Below are 26,009 nucleotides of genomic sequence, written 5' to 3'. Positions count from 1 at the left end.
ATGTAAACAAAGCTCCACTTTTCACCATGCATCTTGTGGGCTGAGTCCTTTCACTCAACAGAGTAGCTGTCTGGGTCACCGGAAAATTTGCAGAATCCCTTTGGTTCTCAGCATGTCTGTCTTTCCATCACGTCTACAACCTGTTCTTCCCAGTGGTCCTGTGCTGTTCCTCTTGTCCCTAGCTGTGACTATCATGCTCTTGCCACCATGGCTAGAGGCGTCTCTCCTGAACGTGCTCTTTTTCACTCAAGGAGCTCTGCCTCCCTCTTTACAGGAGCACAGGAGCAGACCGAGAGCAGAGAGGAAGCCTGTCGCAGACATTAACCACTCTCACATGCTGAGAATTGCCTCCTTGGCTCTCTGAACATGTCAGGGGTTCTTGCCCCAGCCACAGTGCAACCCCCAGGTACTCTGTAGTCAGTGATCACCCTTTGATTTGACTTTCTTTATTTTAGGGTGAGATCTGAAGGGCTTGAAGCAGTCTGAAAATCCTGTAAATCGTCAGGAACCCCATTACCACAGATGAAAATTTTTTTTCTGTTTCAGAGGCAGGAAAGGGAAACAAGGGGGGTACTTATGGGGCTTTGGTGTATTCGTTGCTTTTTGCAGTTAAGGGCCCTCTGTGAATGTTCTTTTCGACACTCTTCAAGGCTCTGATGCAGCAGGTGTGTCTTTGGACATTGTTTCATTCTCCCTTAATCCATCTTTGTCATGATTTACGAAAAGAACAAAGGTGGTCAAGGGTGAATGAAACCAGGCATCCAAAAAGAAAAAAGCTACAGCACATTTCAGTAGCACTTTATGATTATATGATCAAACAAGCTCATACACTACTACTGACATTAACGTGATGACAATTTAAGAGCATTAATGAGCTGTATCAGCATCTTCATCAGCCTCAAGAATAGAAGCAAAAGCAAATACTAACATATCTTGTTACAGGCTGACTTCTTTTCCCATTTCACTTTATTTTGACATTTTATGTATCCTTCCCACTATGGGTGTTCACCTTGTCACCATCATCTTACCAGCTTTGCTTAAATTTCAGTTCTTCACTAAATATTGCACTAAAAAGAACAATGCTATTCAGTTTTTGGAGGGATTAAGCATTGTTTGCAGTATCTAAGTTACATCAACCTAGCACTGTAACCAGATCTAATGACTTTTTATTTCCTTTATTTTTTTTTATATGCCTCTGATATATTTTGATGACTAATTTTAAAGGGTGATTGTATTGTCATAATTTAGAACCTGGCTCCTGATGTAAATATGTATACATAAACACATATATGTAATAAATATGTGTTTGTATAGAAATATACACACACATTTGTGCTTGTACATAAACATAGAAATACACAGAGTGTTCCATGTCTCCCTTTCTAAGTGGGATCTGTGGATATATCTTTGAGTTCAGAACCTATCATTTCTATTCTCCTAGGCACTGTAAAATTCATTAAGCTAAGTAAAATGACAAATTATTTGCTGATGTTGAAGGATATAGAAGCAAGCTGCTTTGATTTTTGGGCTCTTGTCTGTGTTGCTTACTGAGAAATGTTGCCTCATATTAGAAGGGTCGTGATTTCAAAAGACTCTAATAAAGCTAGTCACATTATGTGTGTGTATTAGAGTGTAGCAAAAAGACTTTGTTCATTTGGACTGCAATGGAGCTGACTTAATGCCCTGTTTTGCAGCTGTTCTCTAACTACCACTCACTCCAGTAGTTTTTCCCTGCAAAGACCAGTTTTGTCCATCCCATGGTCAATAGTGTCTGCAGTACATCTTTTGAGGTTTTGCTAGCCTGTGACCTGTCTGATGAAACAACTGGATATTTGCGAGTGCAGAAAGCTGAGGAATATTTTCTGCATATCAATTTAAGAGAAGGGCAGCAGTTTAACGTTGGAGTTTGATGGGTTGGAGTATATGTGCAAATAAATCCTCAAGGTGTTTAGAGTGCAGAAGCATTCATGAGTTTGCTCTTTGCATCTTGAGCTCCCTTGTTACAAGTAAAGATATGTCAAATAATTTCTTTAAGGGTTTAGGGAATAAGACTCAAAGGGTTCAACTTCAAAAGAGCGTGTCAGTTGATGGTTTGCATTTAGGCACCTAAATAAGCAACCTAGTATCGCAGATAATTCAGCATCCAGCAGACTCATCTGATCTTGTTGGGACTATTTGCAGTGAGCACTTCTGATAACCTGGCTGCATCTTTCATATGGCTAACTGGGAGCTGAGCACTTCAGATCTAGCCTGGGCTGGGTGTGCTTATGAGCCCTGAAAACCCATTCCAGCATCTCTTATTTTCCAAATGCAGCTTGTTGGCACACAAGTCAGTGTGCCAATCAGGCTTCTAGGCTTTGCACGTCACCCTGTTCACCATCAGTCTGCTCAGCGGGTAGTCCTTGCTCAGTACCTGGTAGCGAAGGCTAAAGGTGAAACTATGCCTAGACCTTCTCCTTCACCCTCCCCATATGCTAAGCAATGCTAAGTATAAGCAGCTGGCAAAGAATCTATCATTTGTCCTGGGTTTGAAACCTATAAATAGCCAGGTCATTAAAGGTGTCACTTACAATAAGCCTTTGTCCCAGAAGCTATTTATTGTGTGGACTTTGGCTTTGCACAGTTTTCTAGGATTGCAAGAGGCAATGTTAATCTACCTGTGGCAGTGAGGCTGGCAGAGATTACCTCTTCTTTGCGTGTTGCTCAATGGGGTCAAATCTTGAAGCCTGGGGGATTATTATAAACTCATTTGGGTGTAAAAGAGAGCAAAATCTGGCCACTTGTTTTTATCGCCAAATAGAAAAGAAAACAAAATGATCCAGTAACTACAAAATTTTCATAAAAATGTTTTAGATGGGGAAGTAAAAATATTCCCTGAATCTTTAGTTGCCTTCAAGGGAAAGGACGGAAATGCACTTTCTACTTTAAAGATTTCATTGTGTTCCTGCTTACTGCCTGGGGAACAGAGAATACCACAGTCCAAAACCAAATGCGTGATCTTTAGATGAGTTGTAATGAAAAGATACAGGGACAGAGTGTTCAGTGGTTATGGGGCTATTAAGAGACTCAGCAGACCCAGATTAATTTCCCTCCTCTGCCACAGAACTACCTTATTACTTTGGTCAGGTCACTCAATCTGTAAAGGGAGAATTATGCTTGCCTGTCTCTGAGCGTATCACAGAATGATTTTAGTTAGAGAGGTCCTTAAAGATCACCTAGTTCCAACCCCCCTGCCACAGGCAGGGACACCTCCCACTAGACCAGGTTGCTCAAAGCCCCATCCAATCTGGCCTTGAACCCTTCCAGGGACAAGGCAGACAGAGCTTCTCTGGGCAACCACTTCCAGGGTCTTACCACTCCCACACGGAAGAATTTCTTTAATCTAAATCTACTCTCTTTCAGTTTAAAACCGTTACCTACAAGCATGTCGACCGCACCACACAGCTTGGTATCATTGATGAACTTGCTGAGGGTGCACTCAGTGCCACTGTCCATGTCAACAACAAAGATGTTAAACAACACCAGTCCCAATACTAACCCCTGAGGAACACCACTCATCGCCACTCTCCACTTGGACATCAAGCCCTTGACTGCAACTTTTTGATTACAACCATACAGCCAATTCCTTATCCACCAAGTGATCCATCCCTCCATCCATCCACTCCTTGTCTCTCCAATTTGGAGACAAGTATCCTGTGTGGGACAGCGTCAAATGCTTTGCACAAATCCAGGTAGATGGCCCCAGTTGATCTTCCCTTACCCACAAACACTGTAACCATGTTGTAGAAGCCACCAAATTTGTCAGATATGATTTGCCCTCAGTGAAGACATGTCGGCTGTCACCAATCACCTCCTTATTTTCCATGTGCCCTAGCAGAGTTTCCAGGAGGATCCACTCCATGATCTTGCCGGTCACAGGGGTGAGACTGACTGGCCTGTAGTTCCCTGGGACTTCCTTTTTCCCTTTTAAAAAATGGGGGGGTATGTTTCCCCTTTTGCAGCCTGTGGGAACTTTACCAGACTGCCATGACTTCTCAGATATGATAGATAGTGGCTCAGCCACTTCTTCGTCCAGTTCCCTCAGGACCTGCAGATGCATCTCATCAGGTCCCATGGACTTGTTGCACCTTCAGGTTCCTTAGATGGTCTTAAACCTAATCTTCTCCTACAGTGGGTGGGTCTTTCTCCTCCCAGTCCCTGTCTTTGCCTTTTGCATCAAGGTAAATGAATGAAGCTAATAAGTCACCCAAATGCTGCTGTAATGAAAGCCGTTTTGTGAGTGTGTGCAAATATTTCAGGTATGTAAACACCAAAAGAACAATAGTAACATAAAAGAAAAAGTAGGGCAAATATCTTTAAGAATGGGCACTGCACTTTTTTAGGGATGGTGTTTCAGTTTGGGAGGCCCCTAGATATGATGGAATCCTTCATTTTGCACTAGGAGGATTATGGATTAGGTCCTGGTGTTATTTCCCTAAATTTCTTCTGTAATTTCAGTGTTAACTGCAAGCAACATGATTTGATTTCACATCAACAAAGGTCTTTTCCATTACCCAAAGCCAGTTAAATCATGAAGATTTTCTCTTTTAAAAACACAGAAACAAATATTACTCAAATCAACTATTACTGAAAAATGCTTTTCTAATTGAGTTAGGAGAAACTATGTCCATTCCATTGTTTCAGTGATTCACTGAATAAGACAGACTGATTTGAGTGAAGTCAGCCACTGTATATATATATATATATATATATATATATATATATATATATATATATATAAATGTATACATATGTGTGCATGCGCGTGCACCCGTGTGTGTGTAGCACAGCTGATGCTCGCTGAAAGCTTCTGTGCAGTGAACCATGCCATTAATAGTGAAATCAAGGTTTGCTAGCTGACAGACATCAATTTGCCAGAGGCCATCCCTCCTCTCCACCCTCCCTGGCACATTTGTGCACTCACACACACACACAGAGACATATATAATCTCATCTGGTCTTTTCTGGCAAATCCTATGGATACTTGGAATCTCTGTTCTCAAGAAATTTGCCAGCCGGCCTCCCATTCATAATGTCTTGTGTGCATTCCTGCAGGCTGAAAAAAAAAAAAAAAGTAAGTGAGAAGAATTACAGATGATTCAATTAAACTGATATTGTGCACAACAAAACTGAGAGCAAATGCAATTTGGGTCCTGTTGATGTGACTTAATTATCTCTTACCTCCCCACTCCACCCCCTTTTTTAGAATTTAAAAACAATTATGATATAATTGCCAATCTGGAGATCCCTAGATATGCAGTAAATACCCTTTGTCTCATCAAAATGCTCTTTTCCTCAATTCAGAAATGGGACCTTATTAAAAATGCACACACAAAAAAAATCACATAAAGTCATCAAATGACCTTCAGGAAATAAAATTCTGCAATCCTGTATACCCAGAAAAGACATACCCGTGTATTAAGTGAGTGAATCAGCTAAAGTCATTGAAGATAATTAGCTGTGTGCATTTCTAAGATGCACACACTTTCAATACTCGAGGCAAATCCCTAGAAGTCAATTGAGACCTTCTCTGATAGAGGCTTGGAGGTGCATTTGAAGACCAAACATGCCTTTTTTGCTTGAATTAGTAACATGTTTCAAAATTTACTAACAGCTTTTTAATGTGTAATCAGCTTGACTTAATGGGGAAGAAAAAAATCGCAATCATTAAGAAGCCCATACTGAGTATATATATTCACACAGTGGGAAAGTGCCTTGCAGTATACAGTAGTTTGGAGTAAGTAGGATCCATTACCCGTATCTGCTGAAGGGCTGTCAGATATGAAGTAAATTTAGAGACCTGCTTGTCCCTTTAGCTATTCATCACCGCTGAGTGGCTCTAGCGGCAGCCAACGGTATTTTTAGAGAGAGAATAATACAGAATTTCTCCATGTGCCGAACATTAGCAGATCCCATTACTCAGAGCTACTCAGAAAGTCACAGCTGACACTTCAGGTTGGTGGCAAAGGAGAACAATTGGCTTAGAAAGGAAAACACAGAGGAGACATCTGTGGAGAGTACATTTGTGGGGACACTGCCACATTGGGACTCTCATCAGCCATGGTTTTTGTTACTTGGAGTCAGCAGCAAAATGCAAAGATAATTTTTGAAACATACATTTTCTCAGGATTCAGAGCAATATTGCTCAGGCATGTTTTCTCATAATACATGCAATAGTTTGATTAATAACAACTCTTTGTTAGCTAAGTAAAGCATCTAGCAGTCAAAAAAAGGTTTGTCCTGAGCTTCGGGATATTTTCAAAATAATGTAGGCAACCGTCTATGAATAAGCTATTTTGCAAACAACCAAAGTCATCTGTGTTATTATTTATCATTATTTCATCAAAGAAAATCCATTTAGTTTAATGTTCATTTGAATTGCTTCTCTTTAAGACCTCCAAATCCTAATAATGCGTCGAACGCACTCCAGAATGTCAAAATAGTAAATTGTATGTAATTTTCTTTGACAGTAAGTGGATGAGTCCTTGCCAGAATTGTTCCTCTTTACACCCGGTGTGAAGTCATTGGTTTTTTCCATCAAGTGATATTTGACTTTTTAAAACCGACTAACAAGAACACCACTGACCTTCTCATAACAAATTCAGTCGGTGCTGAATAGGGCTGGGTGAGCAGGGAGAAGTGGGCAGCAGGCAGTTTTCTTCTGCCTGTTCTGCTGCAGTCCCGGCTCCACGCCGTCGAGATCTGAGGGTGGGCATATGTGCCGAACATTTAAAAAATGGACGATTCTTTAAAAAATGTACTTTTTTTTGAATAGCTCTAGTACTGACCCCCAAGCACTGCGATACTGAACTTCCAAAGCTTTGGGCTTACAATGAATAGCATTCATCTTCGCTTCTGGTTCTGATCTTGTAAAAGCTAACTCATGCATGCACAACATGATAGACCATGTTACGCCTCAGAGCCTTTTTCAGAGCTATCATCTAATACATTTTTTATAAGCCAGAGTGCATTCATAGAATTCTGCCTCAAAAGGCATTTCTGCTTTAATGGCTGCACTGAAATGTCTAGTCTGGGTACTTGTGCTTTTTGGAACAAAAAGGTAATGAAAATGTTGAAATTTTTTATACTAGTCTTTAAATTTTGGGGGGGGGGGTTATTAAAAGTATGATGTTTAAAGGTGGAAAGGTATCTAGAGAAAAGCTGCTTTCTGGTAGTCCTAAATGAAAAGGGTCAGAATTTTGTCTGCCAAGAAGGCATATGCTCTTTGTGAAAGTGGCTGTTTGTGTATATTTTATAACATCTGTAAATAGTCTGATCTTGAAATACGTTAGATTAGCAAAAGTATTAGGAGTATTATTCTGTTGTCAGTCCTGAGACTTAGCTCAGGTTAACTGTTAGCAACAGAAAAAAAAAATGAGAAAGGAATATTTTAAAATATATATTTACCCTCATTGGATTCTTTAGTAGATGGACATCTTTGTACTGCACTAAGAAATTCATTTTCTAAAGAAAGTTAGTAATCTGAAGTAAACAACAGTGCTCTTGAATTTTTCTAGTGCTCTGCGGGTAGGAGTCCATTCACTTGACTTGCTTTGACACATTTTGAAGATTATTTTCCTATTGATCATAAATTTGATTTAACAAGTAGAGTTATTCTTGGGTTTGTCTGTAACTGGAAAGCTTGTTTGTCTTTAAAATGGGGAAGAAATTTTTCTGTAGCAGTGGAAAAATTGAGATTTTACAATATAATGTTTTCTTAGAGTCTAAAGATAAAAATTCTGTTGAAGTATTTTAGAAAATACTTTTTCTTTTTTTTTTTTTTGAGATACTTCTGAAAGGCTTCAAGATAAAAATTCTGTGAACTGTTTGCTGGATATGAGTGATTCATTGTAAAAGCTGAGCTTGGCTCTGTGTTTGTACTTTGAAAATCTGCAAAAATGGAGAGCGTGTCAGAATCTGGGCCTTTGATTCACTTTTGTGTAAGAGATGGAGAGTGTCTTTTGCTTTGTCTTAAGAAAGAATAATTTGTCCTGACACTATTGTCCTCAGCTGAATTTGAATAATTAGAGTTTATGTATTTCTGAGTACATTAGAGTCATAGAATTGTAGACTCATTGAATGTTTTTTGTTGGAAGGGACATTAAAGATCACATAATTCCAATCCCCCTGCCACGAGCAGGGTCCCCTTCCCCCAGCCCAGGGGGCTCCCAGCCCCGTCCAACCTGGCCTTGAACCCTTCCAGGGAGGGGGCAGCCACAGCTGCTCTGGGCACCCTGGGCCAGCGCCTCACCACTCACACAGGGAAGAATTTCTGCCTTAGATCAAATCTAAATCTACTCTCTTTCAGTTTAAAACTGTTACCCTTCAACCTATCAATACCCTCCCTGATTAAGAGTCAAAGACAAGATAATCTTTTGTATGTGAGGGTGGGGTATTTGGTGCAAACATTGTCCAGATTTTTTTTTTAGATTCTTTTTTTTAATGATCTAGAGCCTTGGTACAGGTTGCCACACTTTTCTTTGGCTTGTCATCTGCCCTTGGTCTCATTATACAGCCATTTAGTCACTGTGCTTTTGATTCTTTCTGTCTTGATTCTTTCATTCTTGATGGTTCATTTTGATTCTAACAGTGATTGCAAACTGTCTAACCTTTTTTGCACATATGTCTTTCTATGGGACTTCAGTATCATTTGATTTGCAGAAAAGGCCCTGGGGGAGTGTACAGCTGGACAAGTTGCAGAGGAGTTAGCATCACACTGTTGAAGCACAGGACAACCACATACTGGGGTGTTCTAGAAAAAGAGTAAGCAACAGTCCATGAGAGGTGTTTATTTCCCTATTTGGTACCTGTGAATCCACATCTAGACACTGTGTCCAGTTTTGGGCTCCCCAGTACAAGACATTGGCATACTGGGAGGAGTTTAGTGGAGGCACACCAAGATGATCAGGGACCTGAAACACATGATATAAAAGGAGCTGCTTTTATTTGTTCAAAGAGCTGCTTTATTATCCTGAAAGAGAAGGCAAAGGGGAAATCTTAAAGCTGTTCTCAGCTAATTATTGACAAGCTGAAAAGACAGCAGAGCGAGACATTTTTTCCAGAGTTGCACAGAGTACATAGGACAGACGAGGCGACAGGCACAAGGTGTTTGGATGGAAAGGCAAATGTTGATTAGATATAAAGAAAAAGTTTTTCACCATGGCGGTGGTCAAACACTGTAACAGGCACCCAGAGGGACTGCCCTTGGAGATACTGAAGTATCAGCATGGCCCTGAGCAACCTGATCTAGTTTGCCCTGCTCTGAGAGTGGCTTGACCAGGTGACCTCAGGATGTCCCTTTCAACCAAAATTACTCTCTGGATCTATGCTGACACAGGCGCTCTCTGTTTAACAATGTAGTCATGAAATTTTAATGCTGAGAAAAGGGAAGAGGTCAGTTCTTCCTGCTTTAAGAACCATTTGTGTGAAGTTAAACAAAAAAAAAAAAAAAAAAAAGCCCCTTGTTTATCAGTTGTGAGTTTTGCACAACATGACCAGAAGTGGGCAAGTAAATACTTTTTATGTTACATTCTGCAGAAGCAGAAAGTGCACAGCTATGTTTTTGCAATGATTGCAGTAGTAATTCATGGTTCTTGCAGCAAATAAGTATTTGTAATCACTTCCATTGCACTCTAATTTTGTTGGAGAGTAAGGAATGGGATATAAGGAATGGGATGAGCCAGTGGTGAAGTATGACTTCTAAATCAACTAAATGCCCACCATTCTGTCTGCTTTTAAGACTGTCAGGACATCTAGGAGCAGATTTAACATATATAATCTTTTAAAGCTATAATTAGCATTAATTTCTATTGCAGTAATATTCAGAGAGCTCAATCAAGGTCAGTTGCTAGGTGAACCAACATATAACAGAGGCAGACTTTGCTTTACCCTCTTCAACAAAAACAATTAATTTAAATGTTAAGCTGCCTGTGCAACTCATGACAAGATCCACCCCTCTTAATTGTAACTGTCTTAAGTATTCATCCATCATGGGCTTTTTAGAGCCAAGGGAAAAAGAGTGGGTCCTGCAGAAGACTGCCTCAAATGTTTTAGATGCTACTATGATAACACATCTGAGATTTATCCCAAAAAAAAGGACTTGTCAAAGACCAAATTTCTAGCACTGTACCAGGGCCTGGAATAAGATCCAGGTCTTCTGAGTCAGGGTCCAGCGTCTGTGTTATTTTTATACTCTATCTACCATGATCCTGAAGATACCCCTCTACCTGAAACACAGTGTGCTATTTCATGGAATATTTTTTATCTGTTTTCTCCAGAAAAGTGTGTTTTGCACACCTATATCACTTATGAAGCAGACAGTCTGTCATTCTAGATATTTTCAAAAGCAGCCTACAGCAGCCTTGCTCAACATTTCTGAAATAATGATGACAACCACTGGAATAATATAAACCACTTACTAATCAGTTTGCGAAGGCAGGACATCTGCTTTACACAATACAGACGCAAATTAAGGAGGCTTTCACAGTAGTCTGAAATTGTGTGTTAGAGTTTAAAAAGAGAGGGAGAGAGAGAGAAAGAAACTAATGGTAAATAAATTGGACCATAGTGCTAGTTTTCATGCAGCTGTACACAGCTCTAAAACAGCTATCTCAGAAAGGTACCTATTATTTATTAATTCAAGATGATTCCAGAAAGCAATTCCTCCAGAAATTTCTTTCCAACAACTTTCTAATCTCACTAAACTGTCGACAGAGTTTGTGCTGGGAGAATATGTCCTCAATCACCATCTTCACTATCATTCCAAAGGACACTTACCTGAAGACAGTTGGCTTGATAAAGAAACCACACTGTGGTTCTGCACACAGGCTTATCTTGTGTTAGATGCTGATTCCAAACTACTCAGTCCTACCCTGCACTGCAGAAGAAAGAGAGGGACTCTGGGATTCATGGCATCCCAGATTTGATGTGTTTGGTTTTTATGACTCTATATAGGTTCCTATTCATACCTGTTTTTCCATCATCTTCCTAATAGCAGCTCCAGATCCAGTTTTCACTGTCTCTAAGAAGCTCCATACATCATCTCCTGAGCTAAAATGTTGAATATTTTTCATGCATGGAAGGCTGTCAACTTGTGTGCTGAGATGTAATATCTGGGCAAGGGGGGAGACAAACTCAGCTACCTTTGGGGATTAAGTGTCGAAGCCAGAAGTAAGACAACTGGGCAAAATTCAGATATAGATTTGATTTAGGATAGGCACTGCACTTCAGCTTGGAAACACATCTCTCTATTTAATTTCCTTTCTTGGATACATATTTCAATAGACAGCTACGTCTAGCAAGGTTTAGAATTAATCTGGACAGAAATCCTAAGATTAATTTTTATCACTTTCTGGTCTGTGACAAGGATGCCAGTTTAACTTGCTTCTTATTTGCTCTGACGACTATTGGGGTTGGGATTTGAGGTTACGTTTCCAGCAGTTAGCAACATCGGTACTGTTTTGCTAATCATACTCATTTAGAATCAGGAGAATATAAGTCTGAATTACACCTCATTGCATGGAGAATCCAATTGTGGAATATACACATTACCATGCTTTGAATGTTTTAGATGGCACAACATACAACCAAAATCTGATGGTCCAGAGAAAATTGGTCCTTTTGGGAAATGCAGATGTTAAAGATCTGAATGCATTCAGCCTTTAAAAAGGAGTAAAATACACTTTAAGTTCATCAATATTTCCTTTTTTCTTGGAGTGCGAATTGTACTCATTGGCAGAATTTCTGTAGAAATTGCTGGTTTTGCTAATGTGAAGAGTAATGCTTCCCCCCTTAAAAAAAAAAAAAAAAAAAAAAAGAAGGACTGAATCCACTTGTGGAATGTATGTACATTATTCCTTTTAGTTTTTGTTGGATATGCAATTCTCGCACTCCTCACAGTGTTGGAAGGTTTAAGAAATAAAGCAAAGCATGCCATTACAAAAAATGTTTAAAGCTCTTCAGGAATCGTTGTTTTTTTTTTAAGTCCAAAGTAATGATGTGCAGGTTTTCTTTCATCTATTTATTTTTAAAGGTGATTAAATAGTTAGTACACTGTGTTATACATTTTCCCTTTCTCAATTAAGTGCTGTGGATGCCCATCATCTTTCAACTAAAATGGCACAGCAAAGTAATAATGAGGCAAAGCTCTATTAGTCTTTTTCTAAACCAAAAATGTGAGAAAGTGCAGAAGCTGGGGAGCTACTCTGTGTTTCTCCTAGCTGATCCTCTCATCAGAGATGACAGAAAAGACTGGTGATCCTCTAGGAAAACGTGGTCTCCTGTGATGTCCATGGGTTTCATCTGTCTGCCGTTAGCCTCTGATAATAAGCTTGTCCAAGACCAGAACTCTTAGTTCTGCTGTGCTGAAGTAAAAATGGAGGGTTTCCTCTTGAGTGCTCTGTTGTCTCACGATTCTCTTAGCATTTACTGAAAAGCGTGGATTCCTTGGATCTATTCAGCCTTGCTACTAATATGAAATACCACTGGTCTGCATGATACTGGCTACAACAGCCTTAGGACCTGCTGCATAATTTAGGCTAATGATTCTTTTTATTTCATTTTGTGCAGCCCTCTATTTCTGCCTGGAATCAGAAATACTGCAACACTGCTAGAACATCTCTAAGAATCACCATTGCTCCAGACACTCATAACACACCCATATTGTGAACGCTTAGGTGCACATTACAAAATCAATACTTACTTTTAGACTAGAGGTTTGGAGGGAGCCCCTGGAATAATATTTTTGCAGTAATTCAGGATCGAACTCCCTGTGGTTGGGCTATACTAAGATATTCTAAGAATGGCAGTGATTTCTGCCTTCTGCACAATGTTTCTCAAAACTCAAAATGTCTTTCCCTCAGCAATTTAAAGGTTGCTGTTGGCTGTGACTGCAGGGGAAAAGACATTACTGTTTCTGTGAAGAAGTTAGTTGTAAACATTAAAAGAGCTTCAGTAATTTCTCAAAGGGGAGGCACCAAGCCTCATAAAAATATTGACTGAGTTTATGCATAGCTTTTTTGCACCTTGTTGGTTATAAATAAAATCAGGGTGCACAGATTACATTTCATGGAAGAAAAGAGGTGACCTGAAAAATGTATAAAATTGTGAGATAATTAAGAAAGATAATTTTCAGTTAACATTTGAATGATATGTCTCCATTATAAACCATTTAGCACGAGATGAAAATTAATGCATCTGAAAAGGGAATGTTATATTTGTGGGTTTAATGTAATCGAGTGCAATATGTGTTTGAAGGAGTTGCTACTAGGGAAATTAAGGTTTAAGGCTAAATATGACTCTTCTGAAAAACCTGAAAATGTTTTAATCAAGCAGTGAAAACAGGTTAAATAAGACTTACAGGAACACTGGGGTACTCTTTGGGGGCACGCAAGGCCACAAGATCTCGAATAGTCAGGGGATTATAAGGCAATGAGAAGAGACCCTCAAATTGCCTTTGTGCTCTTGATATTTGCTGTAGAAAGTCTCAGTTCATTCCAGATCTGGTATCCACAACCCCCTCAGAGCAGCAGATTTGCTCCCTCATCAAGAAGTTTTGATGAAAGGGTGTTTTAAAAGCCATCGGTGCCCATGGAAGAGGGGAAGAGACACCACTGCCTCTCGTGTAGCCAACAAGAGGCCAATGCCAGACCCTCAGGATGGCTTTTCCAAGGGTGGGTTTGCCCTGTGCCTTCTCTGCTCAGAAAAAATTAGCTGTGTTAGGGGACAGAAATGACTCCAACTACATGTAGAGCTCCTGAGCTGGAAAAACCCAAACCCAAAACCATACAATCACTGAAATCAAAAGGAGCAGTGAGGTCAGAGGCATCTGGCAGAGCAGCAGGCCGGAGCAATGGGTAATAGGAAATTCATTAATTAACTTGACAAGTGCTGTTCAAAGACAGAAACGGCAGTGGATCTCCTCCCACGTGAAGCTGGAAGATAAATATTGCCTCATGATAAGTAAGTGAGTCTGTGTGAAGGCCTTTGCTGGCAAATCTAGCAGCAGTGCTTCAAATATAAATGTCTGTGGGAATACCTTTAAAAGCTGATACTCTCCTCCTCTTTGGGAAAACATTGAAAATAGCATTTTCTAGGCCATAGCCACTGAGCAGAAGTAAGCAGTTGCAATCTGTTGACACTGTATGTTAAAAGCTACAATCTGTATCTGGCAGATGACTAGAGCTTTTGAAGTTGGAGATTGTTGAACTAGCTGAGGTAAATAGACAGGAACTGGTGCTTTGGTCTTTAATTTGTATTCAATTTTAATATAATTCAATTGATTTTTGAAGTATTTTTGGAGCTTCCAAATAATTCGTAATGGTCTTTCAGAGCTTTAGATATAGTGCATCATATTTTCAATTAAAGAATTATTAATTAATGTGGCTCAGGCAAGTCCTGATAAATATAGGCACCATCATATCTATTTTTGTTTCCTGATTCATTGTGCCAGCAAGACTGAGGAAACACTGCCTTGAACTGTGTCTCTAATGGTGAACTAATTTCCTGCTGAATAAAACCACTGAAGAATAGCATTATTTACATGTGTTCTACTAAGGATTCTACCACATAATACAGAGATGAATAATATCTCTATATTTCTTCCCCCTCCAAACACCTAACTTGACTTTACTAAGCCACACCCCCTACAGTAGAAAGCCAAACAGTGAACAGAAATAGTGTCTAATGTGTAAAAAGATTAAGAAACTATTTTTCTTAATCTTCTTTTTACACATTAGCTACTATTTCTGGTTTTAGAAGGTTTTAGAAGGTTTCTAGCTCTATTTCGGCTGTACTGTTGTCATATCCCACAACCAACCTCTGTCTCTAAATTATTTGTATGCTATTTGGCTGTTAGCATTGCTGCCATTCAAAGCTCTCTCCTTTTTCTTTTCTCTCTCTCCTCCCCCCCACTATTTCATTTTTATACCTGTCATGAAATGGTTGGGGTCGAAAGTCAGCACGGAGTGCATCATTTGTACATTGTGTCTCTTTTCCACATGTGCCTCTGCTGCCAAAGAAATTGAACTTTCATCCATTAAAAATCCATTTATTGTGTCTTGACTTCACTGAACTAAAGAACAGGACATTTCATCAAATAGTACAGTTTAAAATCAAATTAAATTGTACTACTGCCCAGAAAATGTGACAGGATAAAGACTCTAGTCATTTAAAAAATCTTTTTAAAGACCTCCCTGATTGCACTTATTGATACTTCCACATGTCCTTTAAGGTCAAAACTGGTCAGTGATGCAAGGACTTGGTATGGGACACCTAAAAGGACCTTTCTGGGCTTTTTTTCTTTCCATAAAATAGGTGGGGAGCACTTCTTCCAAATTCATGCTCCCTCAGGCTTGACACCTGCAAGCTAAGTCTGGATGTAAGTGGTCCCCAGCTGCGATGTATTTGTCTGTCATCTCAGGTAAACCTTTATGTTGGACGTCATTGCGCCAGGGTGCTGGTAGTACAGGACTGCCACCTACAGTGATGACTTGCATTGAAGAGTGTAGCACGTGTTTCTGTAACTTGGTAGCAAACCCCATGAAAATCAGGGGAAGCACACTTGTCCAGTTAACTTGCCTGATGGCCTTTCAACCTGGTTAAACATATCCCCCCAGAAATATGGGGTTTGTATTGTATGTTCTTCTGTTGGCAACCTGGTCCCTTTATTGCCATATGTAACCACAACGTGTGGAGGAGAGCCTCGTTAAATATGTTTTTTATCCTAGTTACAGTTTCCATAATGTTGATGTGCCACTGGAGTCAGAGAAGCTGGAGTTTCACAGATGGATTACAGAATTAAATTGTGCAACTTGCAGGGCTACATATGTGCAGAATTTCTGGAAGTCCAGAAATGAAACCAAGGGCTGAGAAAACACCCTTCTTCCAGACCCAATTGCACAGGCAACAGCTGGAATTTGCACGGCTCCTTATTCAATTAATATTCAGAAACCACTATTGCATTTTCCCAAGAGCAAAGAGACAGTAAAAGCAAGCTGCTACATCTAACTCCACTATTTGTCCTCTCCCTTACACAGTGTTGAGTTGTTTGGTTGGCTGTTGGTAGTGTTTTGTTTCCTTTTTTTAACTTCTTATAAATACGTGTTACATTTGGCAAAGAGGCAACTAGGGACCAAGAAGAGAACAGCAAAGTGGTGTTTCAGAAGCCAAGAGAGAAGCATGTTTAAAGTGAATTGCACTAGCTTTTTGTTCATATGGGAGATGCTTGTATTGGTTTTTGCTTGACTTGCTTCCGTGCATAGTAAACTGCCGAGATGCTTGTTTATAGTTTAGATCTTTCTAAGGTATGGTTTGGGCTTACGGTCTAACCAACAACAAATGGAAGGTTTACTACAGTGATAAATATTTATATGGAGATCATGCTAACAAGGTTTCTAAAATGTATGCAACAGATTAAATGCAAATATGTTTTCACTGCCTTTCATTTTTGAAAAATTTAGGTATATCCTTTCAGCTTTGGACTGTACTGTATATTCTAATTGGAACCAGATTACAAAATGATATTTGGAAAATACTTTTTATAAACTCTTCTTTTGTTTATATACGCATAAGAGGTGTCCATTTTGTTTGTGTGCAGAAGGAATATAGCCGGTATGATGGCTTTCCTGGCTCCCAAGCTGCTCAAATAGAAGATGAGGCCAGGGAATGTATTCCCTTGAGCTGCTGTTTCTGACTGAAGCAAGGGCTGGCCCATGATTTGCATGTACTACATGGGCTCCAGAAGAGTCAATTCTCTGGCATCTTGCCTTTTTCCCTGCTCAAGGCCAGCCCTGGAGAAACAGGGGTGAAAGAGAGTTACTAAATTGCATAGGTTGTTACTTGCTAGCTTCAAGGAATGTTTTCGGTCTAGAAATCATTTATCATTTCATGTGAAGTATTGACAAGTGACCAAAAGCTAAAAGGAGGTTGTGGAAGTCAGGTTTTTAGTTTGCCATCAAAATGAGAGGCTTTGGTGATCTAGATTCCTTCTTTTCCTGAACACCAATCACAGGGCAGTGAGAGCAGGAAGCACTACAATATCTTTTCATATACTTGGTTTTGTAATACGTCAGCTCAAATATAAGCTTTTAATCATTCATTCCAATATAGACTGAGAAGATGCAGATCAATGGTCTTGAATTTGGTGTTTGGCTTTTTAATTTCAGGACTTTCATGTACATCAGTGGCATCATTTTAACAGCAAACTACTAATTTCTGGTACCTCATCATAGTTCAAATAATTGATTTCGGTTTAATTTGTACCCTTTTTCCTATTTTGACAAATTACAATTATAGTGTACAGCTTTATCATTGTCTCATAAATTATATAACAACTGCTTGTGAATGCCCATAAGTTTTTATTGTTGTGTGTGCATGTTAATAACAACATTGCAGAATGGCACAAAGAAGTTTTTAGCAAAATAATGTTTGCATTTCCTCTAGTAAAATATAATACCATAGTACAATTCCTGTATAATAAATCCATAGAATCTCATATCTGTATGTATCATGGTAATGATTCAAGTACAGAGATTCTAAAGAGAAGGTGTATGTTACATCTGTGATATGGATAGATAGTTTGAGAAACAGAAGGGTTATGATTCATCCAAAGTCTGAGAAAATTATTACCATGCCCAGAAATTCCAACTCTTGCTTCCCATGATTGAACGGGTATCATGGGCTCCCTGATGACTGGAAAAATTGCACTGTAGGTGAACTGAGTAAGCAGTGGTCACAGAATTGCAAGACAAAGTGCTGGAGGTTTGAAGCATTTAGGAGGATGGAGGGAACATAATCTGTACCACCTTTTCTGGGCTGTATAGTCAGGTTTCACTTACATGTAATGCCACCTCTAGAGAATAAATGATATTACAAATTAAAATTTATATCAAATCCTATTGAAAAAAATATCCATTTCCTCCAAGGAAATATACTTTATTACCTAAAGTGTTTCCTCCAGTGCCAGTAAATTTTCTTCTGGGTGCTGATGTCTAGATCATAGAGTAATGTAAGTTTGGACCTCTGGGGTCATTTGCTCCAACCCTTAAGTCGAAGCAGATCCAGTGAAGTCAGGATGCTCAGAGGCCTGTCATGCCCTTTCACGTAAAAATTCTAAGAGTGAAACATCAGATTAACTATTTTAATTCTCTCTTTTTAGTAATATGTTGTTGTCATACTTTGCTGCTTTGTTTTAGTTTGAGATTATATTAATACGTGTCTGAATGGGATTAAACATGTATATGCCTTATGGTGACTGATGTTGTAGGAAATAATTGTTTTCTTCAGCTAGGATTTACTCCTGTGAAATGCTCCTAGTATTTTTTGAAATCTTACATAAAAGCTGACAGCTAAAATCAGGAAACAATGTATGTTTTACTAAAAATTTATTAAGCGTTGATTTTGGTAATTTTTCAGAAGAACACAAAAACTGTGATAACACAGCCTGGAAGAACAAAGGCATGGGTGAGTGCACCCTGCCTCTCACCCCAGGACCTTTTTGCTTCTCTGGCCCATTGCAGGCTGAGGAGAGTTCAGTAACCATGCGGTTCTTCTCTCCTAGGAAATCTGAGCAGTCAGGGAAACAATCTTAGTGCTTTTAACACTAATGAAAGTTGAAGGCAGTAAACAAAATCATGGACTAAATCATCCACTGCTGACATGTCTTTTGGACAGTAAAGAGCCTTTCATTCAAAGACGTGAAATAACATTTCCATCATGTTTTTGCTAGTCTGATAATTAGAAGTGATTTAGGATAGCAGTGAAGGTGCCTGTAATGGGCACCTTGTGGGTGTTAATAAAAGGGAGAATATATTAAACGTAGTGATTTGTGATTGGGCTGATGGGGTTAATATTTTCTTAGAATATAGCTGGCCGTTTTTCTTCCAAGTAACAGTGTAATGTAATTATAAGTACCTTAGTAGATGGACTCAATTGCTCCTATCATGAAAATTAATTTCAGGATCGTGCTGAGGCTTTCTTTCCTTTCTTCTTTATTTCCTACACTGTGCAGGAGGGAGCAGACACACACAAATGAAATTACATTTGAACAGACCTACTCATGGAGGCCTGTCTGATTCCTATGAACGAAATCTATGGGAAAGGAGTGCATTTCTTGCTGCATTCCTTCATATTTTCTATACCTGTAAAACTCCCAGTTTTCTTGCATGCTCTTTTAAAGCACTTGACAAAGCTAGACAGATATCTTCAATTTATCAGAGGGAAAAATGAGATGTGCTGAGTTTTCCCAAAATGTTTCCCAGAAGTAACTGAGCTATGATTACAGATTTTCCAGTAAGTTTTGCCAAACTTTCTAATCAAGCTTCTTCAGCACAGGTAAATGTTCTTGAGGTAATATTTTTAAACACTCAATTAATATTTTAAAACATATTATTATTATCGTTATTCTTGTTGTTATTATTATTATTAAGCTTTTACATTCTCCATTTTTTAATGCATGGCAAGATAGAAAATCCTGAAATTTATAGTCGTAGGCTATACATTTCTAAATTTTTGTGATAAGTGAAATTTTAATATACAGAATGATTACAGAGGTTTTCAAAGAATAAAATGGACAAAAATCTGACATGAAAAATCTATGTTTAGTCATAGTTTGAATTCTCGCCAGTAATTTTAGCCTTGAAGAACTTAATGGAATTAAATAAGGCTCTCAGAAATTGCTCTGAAAACATACACAAATTTAGAGAGATATCAGCAACATGAAAGTGTTGGATTGCTGCTGTGTGGCTTAAAACCTTAATTACCAATACTCATTAACAGATATACATCTGACCTATACTGATTTAAAGCAGCTAAAAATAAATCCTGAACCCATGAAGGAAGAGGAATGTATAACAGAACAAAGTCGTAAGCCTTGGTCTGTTTGAAAGCAGTTTGTTGCATGCTTTTAAACCAAAGCAGACACATCCAGGATTAGGGTTTGTAGGTGTGAAATTGGGTCTTGATTTGAGCTGATGATGTAAATCTATATTTGGGCAGCATTTCAGTGGGAGGGTTTGTACCAATTGTATAGACCTTGCAAGATCAGAGGATTGACTGCTGTATGTGTCTCTGCTTCCTTAGCATTAATATTTCTTGCTACTCTTAACACAGGCTATAAAGTGTTAAAGAACAAAAAAGAAAGGCTGGAAATTCCTTTCCAGAGAATCCTTTGCGTGGGGAAGGAGGGAGGGAGAAACACAAATGTACTTGCAAGTCCAAGCAGATCTATGCTGGAGTTCATCACTCCCTTTCCTTCGGTTTTCTGGAGAGGTACTTAATGGTGTTTGAATATGACTGTATAGTGCCATTAATGTAACAATTTTCATTCGTATAGTGCAACACCAGAGAGATAATCTCTGTGTTAAGTACTTTTCCTTTATAATCCCTGGAGAGTCAGAACTCTAAAAGCAAATATTGTATTTACCATAGACTGTAAAAGGGAAGAAATGAGGCTAAAATGCAAAGCAGAGAAGATAAAATAGAGTTCCCTTTGAATGTGTGCCATGGTACTATGAATATATATATACACACTGTTATGCTTTTTATATTATCTCTAATTTGAAATAAACAACATGATTACAGATTAGATCAATCATGGCTTCAGTATTTCTGGCCAAAGCAAGAAAAGACTTGATGTGCTAGCTAACCACATAATTGAAGCAGAGATTGTTTCACTGTTGGTAATTTGTTTAAAGATTTTAATTTACAGTAATGCATGTTCTTCACCACTCTGTAACCTGGCTCCCCACGTCTGCCTTTGGAAAAGTCACTGCTTGTATATACCAGTGGAATGATGATGTGAGGCACTAAACACCAAAATGGAGCAGTTGAATGCTGCTACCTAACGCCTCTTTTCCAGAATATAACAGAGTGGGAAAATCGATGCCTAGCTGTCCTTACTTGGATTTGCACAGGAGCTCCAGTGGGACCTCATCTATTGTTTGGGACTGGGGGAAAGGGAGGTGGAGTGTCTTTCAGAATTCATCAAGTGAGCAGATAACCAGTGCACCCCAGAGGACAGCTCTGCCTTGGCTACTGGGAGGACTGAAGGCTGACTTTTTCCTGCATCTAATTTATGTGATTCTTGTTACAAAGTTAAGCAAAGGAGCAGAAGGCCATGGTAGCTGGAGAATATCAAAGGTGCTTGAAAGCAATTTGACCAGAACAGTCAAGGGAAAAAAGAGATTAACAGTGTACAGCACATTTATTTTCGTGTAATAGTTATTCAGACTGGAAGGGAGCTGTTTGGAATCCAGACAAAGTTCAAAAATTATAAAGCATGATGCTAGGGAGCCCTGTGTTTACATGCTTTGAAGTTGCTGTCACCTGCTCTGCTTTTGGAATACTGTCCAGGAATGAAGCAATAATGAGGGCCAGCTACCGTGGTTGCCTTCTTTATTTTTATATATTTGGTGTACTTTCAGTGCAATTGTGAGTTTAGTAAAGAGCAAATAAGCTAAATGTAAATAACAGGTGTGTTAAGGACAACTGAAAAGAGGAGCAGTAGGAAAAAAAACGGTGAATACAAAGGGAAGTAGAGGAATAGCGGGTAGTGTAAAGAATAAAATGTGGTCAAGCTTATAGAAAGTTACTTGAATGTCCAGAAAAACAGGTTTGGCTGCCTGGTCCAGATGGACAAATGATACTTTTTCCCTCAAATTCCCTCTAGGGACACCATCCATGCTTCTAGTGCACATCTAAGGAGCTCGAAGACTCTCTCTTCCGGGTGCCTGGAAGCTGTGGCCATATGTCAGGATCCTCTTTCTTGTGGGCAGCTCAGTCGATATTAAGATTATAAATCTGTTTTCCAGTGAAAGCTAATAACATTGTTCCTGTAATCCAAAATCAAAGATTTTGTGTCTGAATTCAGGAACTCCTACAATCAACAGGATTTTATTCTCTTTTTCAGGAGGCTGTTATTTAGACTGCCACTGCTAGAAACCCATGCTTAGTTTGCTTGTTTATAGTTCAACAGTAATTGTATTTATGGTTCATTTTGTATGGATGCTGGTGACTCTAATCTTTCCATAGTGTCAGTGGTGCAGTTCAGCTCTGATGTACAGGTTCACCGTCCTGCTAACTGGAAAATCTCATTGCAGATGCTATTTCTGTCATCTGTACAAGAGTTAGGAGAAAGTATGTTGTGGATGTGCTGTGGAAAAGGAGTTGGTGGTATGAGGTAGAAACACAGGTTGTGACCAAATCATCGATCTGGTCCACTCTGTAACTGTAATTTAAATGTGAATCTATATACATTAAATGTAATCATATGGTGTACCTCTACTTGCTAGAGGAACTGAGGTATTGGTAATAGAAAGCAACGCCAAGTTGTTGTGCAATACTACCAGGAAGTGTAGTAAGTGACAGAAAGCTGAAACGGTCAGGGAAATCCAAGTAGCTGGTGTTACATACTTATGTTTAATTTTTCAGTGAGACACTCGGTACGACATCTTTTGTTTTACAAATGCCAAGGAGAAGCATTTTCATAGAAAGGATTGCAGAACGACACAAGTCTTCCATTTCACAGGACTTTGCACCAAGAAGGAATATTAGCAGGCTACTCAGAGGGAAGTAGGGCAGATGAATTAAATCTTCATTTCGTTTCTGTTGAGCCTCAGCAACTGAGCTTTAATGCTTTTTAATTACATTCCTTACCTGGCTGGTGAGAGGGGTTGTATTAAACCACAAATACCTTAACATCTGGGGCTCATTTGTTCCAAAATGAACACCATCTCCTTTAATTCCCTATTTGTCTCTCTCTGCTCTTACAATATTTGCCTTGTACTGATTCCCCTTGCTAATTGCAATCCATCCAGCACTGTATGTGAAAAAGCCATTTTAGTTGCATGATTTAATGCTTTTAAGTCATCTTGGCTTTGCTGACTCATTGGTCAACCTTGAAAAATCATAACAGTGCAAATATTGCAATGCCATCAGAGGACTAACAGGTTACGCAGGGGACTCTGTTACTGATTAGTGTCATTTTTTTTCCACGTTAAAAGAGCTATTGTGTTTAAGGCCATGAGATTTAGAATTAGGAGTAATTAAAAACCAAGGCTGCTGTCTTTATATTTTTTTAAATATGAAGGGCCCCAGGAGTCTCTGTAGTCATTAGAAAATCCTATTCTCATGGCAAGCTTGTCCTTATAAGCATTTCTGTTGTTGGCTTTCCTGAATGTAAAGCAGGATCTTGTTCAGAGTAGATGCTGAGAGGGGGGGAAATATCATAAAGGCAGGGGAGAAGTAAAGTGTCTGTGTGTGTGTTTGGGGGGGCAGATATCTAGTGGTTGCATCGTTGCTTTGTAGTATGTCCTTAGCAACTGGCTTTCTACTCTAATGGGAAAAATAGATGGTGGGAAAGCATTCAAGGAAAGTGGGTCACATTTGATCCATGACCTAAAAGGAAAAGTGGGGGGAGGGAATAATCAGCTCAGATCATTAATGAGGTGAAAATTTATCCTTATAAGGCTCATTCATCAAACTGGGCAAAACTGCTATTCAGATGTCTTGGTTATGTGATACAAAACTCAGCTCCTGCTCTCTCAAAAAGCTACAATTTCTCCATGGCTTTTTATTAAAAAAAAAAAAAAAAAAAGTTGTTTGTTTTAAACACTCTCATCCAACACAATGATTAGACATGACAGTTTGGCTATGGGGCCTTCCTTTCAGTTCGGGAAAATATAGAACATAGCTGAGCTGTCCTTTCTTGGTAAAAATGAGGTCATTTGTAAAGCTTTGTGTACATTTCTGCAGCACTCGCAGAACAGAGCTAGAAAAACAGTTCTCCTGAAGTCTCAATTCTACCTCCACCAATATTCTCATTTTTAAGAAAGGCGGACCCATTGACCATGTAAGATGAGAAATCACAAGCTGTGATTTAGAATAAATGACTCCTCGAGCATGTATAGTTTTGATTTAACTGTCAGGGGCGCGTGTGCTGCAGTCGTAAGCGCGCTGCCGGTGCTGACTCTGAGCTTCTTACAGCTCCATATGGCTACGGGAAAGCTTCTTGTAATCTGTTTCCTTTTCCATGTGAACTGTGTATGTGTTCGGAAATAAGCAAAGGTATGCTGTCAGTCTTGATTTTCTTGTTTGTTACATATACAAATGTATTGTATACATTATATTTGTTAATCCCCGTTGTTCATAAAAATGCCCTAGGCAATTACAATTTCTTAAATAATAATCTGGTTTATGTAAAAGCTAATACTAATTTTCATACCTAACAATTTTTCTTCCACAAATCAAATGTTGTCTAGCTGCTAATATTTCAAGGTAGTATTAATTAGCATCTCAGACTAATGCAACTCTGTCCAAGGATGCATCATTGAATAATAAAGGATAATAAATAAAATAATAAGAGGATAATAAAGAATAATAAAGGATCATTAAATAAAAAAGGATATCAAAGGATGTGCTGGATAAGTGACTGGAAATTATGTAGTAATGCAAGATGTAAGCTGGCACATCAGAGTTGCATTCTCTTCTACCTTTAAACTTCGGGGAATATGTTCCCATTCTCTCCAGGAAGATCTTGATATTAACCCTCAGATTCTCTGATCCTTCTTAGTAAAGCATTAACTGTTTCAGTCAACTGTGTTGACATTCAGTCCAATCACAGAAAGATGAAGGCACAGAGGAGTAAAGACACATTCAAGATCTCGACCTCCTTAATGAAGATACTTGGTAGAAAACAGTCGATTAAGAATTCCTCACTTTGTAGGCTAAGTGAATTCAGACCTGCTGTGTACTCTTCTCTCCTTTTTTTCTTAATCACTTATTAAAATACTCTGAGAGTGTGTTGTGTTTCCTAGCATATGAAAATAGTAGAAAAACATCTGGGCTTATTAATAAAATTAGGTCTGCTGCTTAAAAAGCAGCCAACATTGTCTGGGGCCTCAATGATGCTCCTGCAATGCAAATAGTAATAGTGGCTTTGGAAAGTACTTTAATTCTGCTGTATTGCATAATTTTCGAATACTGCTTTTAAAAGACAAATTAGAATTGCATCAAGTTAAAAGAAAAAGTATATCATGAAAGGTTTGGGGAGGGGGTTGTCTTTAATAACATAATGGTTGAACATTTATATAGTGCTTTCCTCTGAGTGTTTCGGAGTTCTTCACTGAGATGGGAACATAATGTACCGATTCAAAGGTGAGGGAGATAAGCACAGTAAAGGGAAGAGACTTCTGAAAGAGTGTGGCTGAGAAACAGCTTGCTTTGTTGCATAGTCCTCTGCTCTTTACCATTAGAAACACTTCCCAGTTTTCTTCCTCTATCGGATTTCGTCTTCTCTGAATGATGGTTATAGCAAGAAAACTGATGTGCCTTGAAATAATCTGCAAGTAATACCCTTCTCAATGAATTTGAAATTGCTCTAGTAAAGCTCCACCTTTGGTGTTCACAGCTGACCTGCTGCCCAGCTGGTCACTGACTATTGTGAGCACTTGTGCGGGCACAAGGTACAGCCATCCTGCCCTGCACTAAACCAAAAGGAGCACAGTTCTTCAGTAGTGGCAGTCAGAATGAAAATTCAGGCTTCATGTTTTTTCTCCATATCTCTTACTTACAGTGACAAGCCCAGCAGGTTCAGCCTTCAAATCATTAAAATAAATGTTCATATTATTAAAATCCCATATTGAATGCTTGGATTCCCCTCTGTTTCCTCTATCAAGCAATTGAGACCTGTGAGCTTCAAGTCTGTATTCTCCCATTGGCAGCATCCAGGTTCCTCCACCTGCCCTGGGGCAGGTTTCTTCCCTTTTTCCATCTGCTGAACGAAGGTGCCAATGACCGTACAGAGAGGGGTTATATGGAAAAACAGTTGGAAGAGGGCTAAAGATCTTAGGGAACCACATGGTGTTACTAATCCACCAGCTTTCCAAACACTTGTCATCACAAATAAGAGTTTTCCACTTTTGGAGGGAGGAGAGAAAGAGAAAAAAGAAAGAAAGAAATTAACCCTGTGGTGTGAT

At 39.0% G+C, this 26,009-nt stretch overlaps 1 protein-coding gene across 9 annotated transcripts in view; it reads left to right on the top strand.

Moving 5' to 3' along the window:
• Positions 1–26,009, top strand: part of CELF2 (CUGBP Elav-like family member 2) — a 559,898-nt gene that overhangs the window by 387,060 nt on the left and 146,829 nt on the right. The window lies entirely within an intron of this gene.

Source organism: Tyto alba, unplaced genomic scaffold, assembly GCF_018691265.1.
Source record: "Tyto alba isolate M040663 unplaced genomic scaffold, T.alba_DEE_v4.0 Super-Scaffold_2, whole genome shotgun sequence".
NCBI classification, from domain to species: domain Eukaryota; kingdom Metazoa; phylum Chordata; class Aves; order Strigiformes; family Tytonidae; genus Tyto; species Tyto alba.
This window is presented reverse-complemented; position numbering and strand designations above follow the sequence as displayed.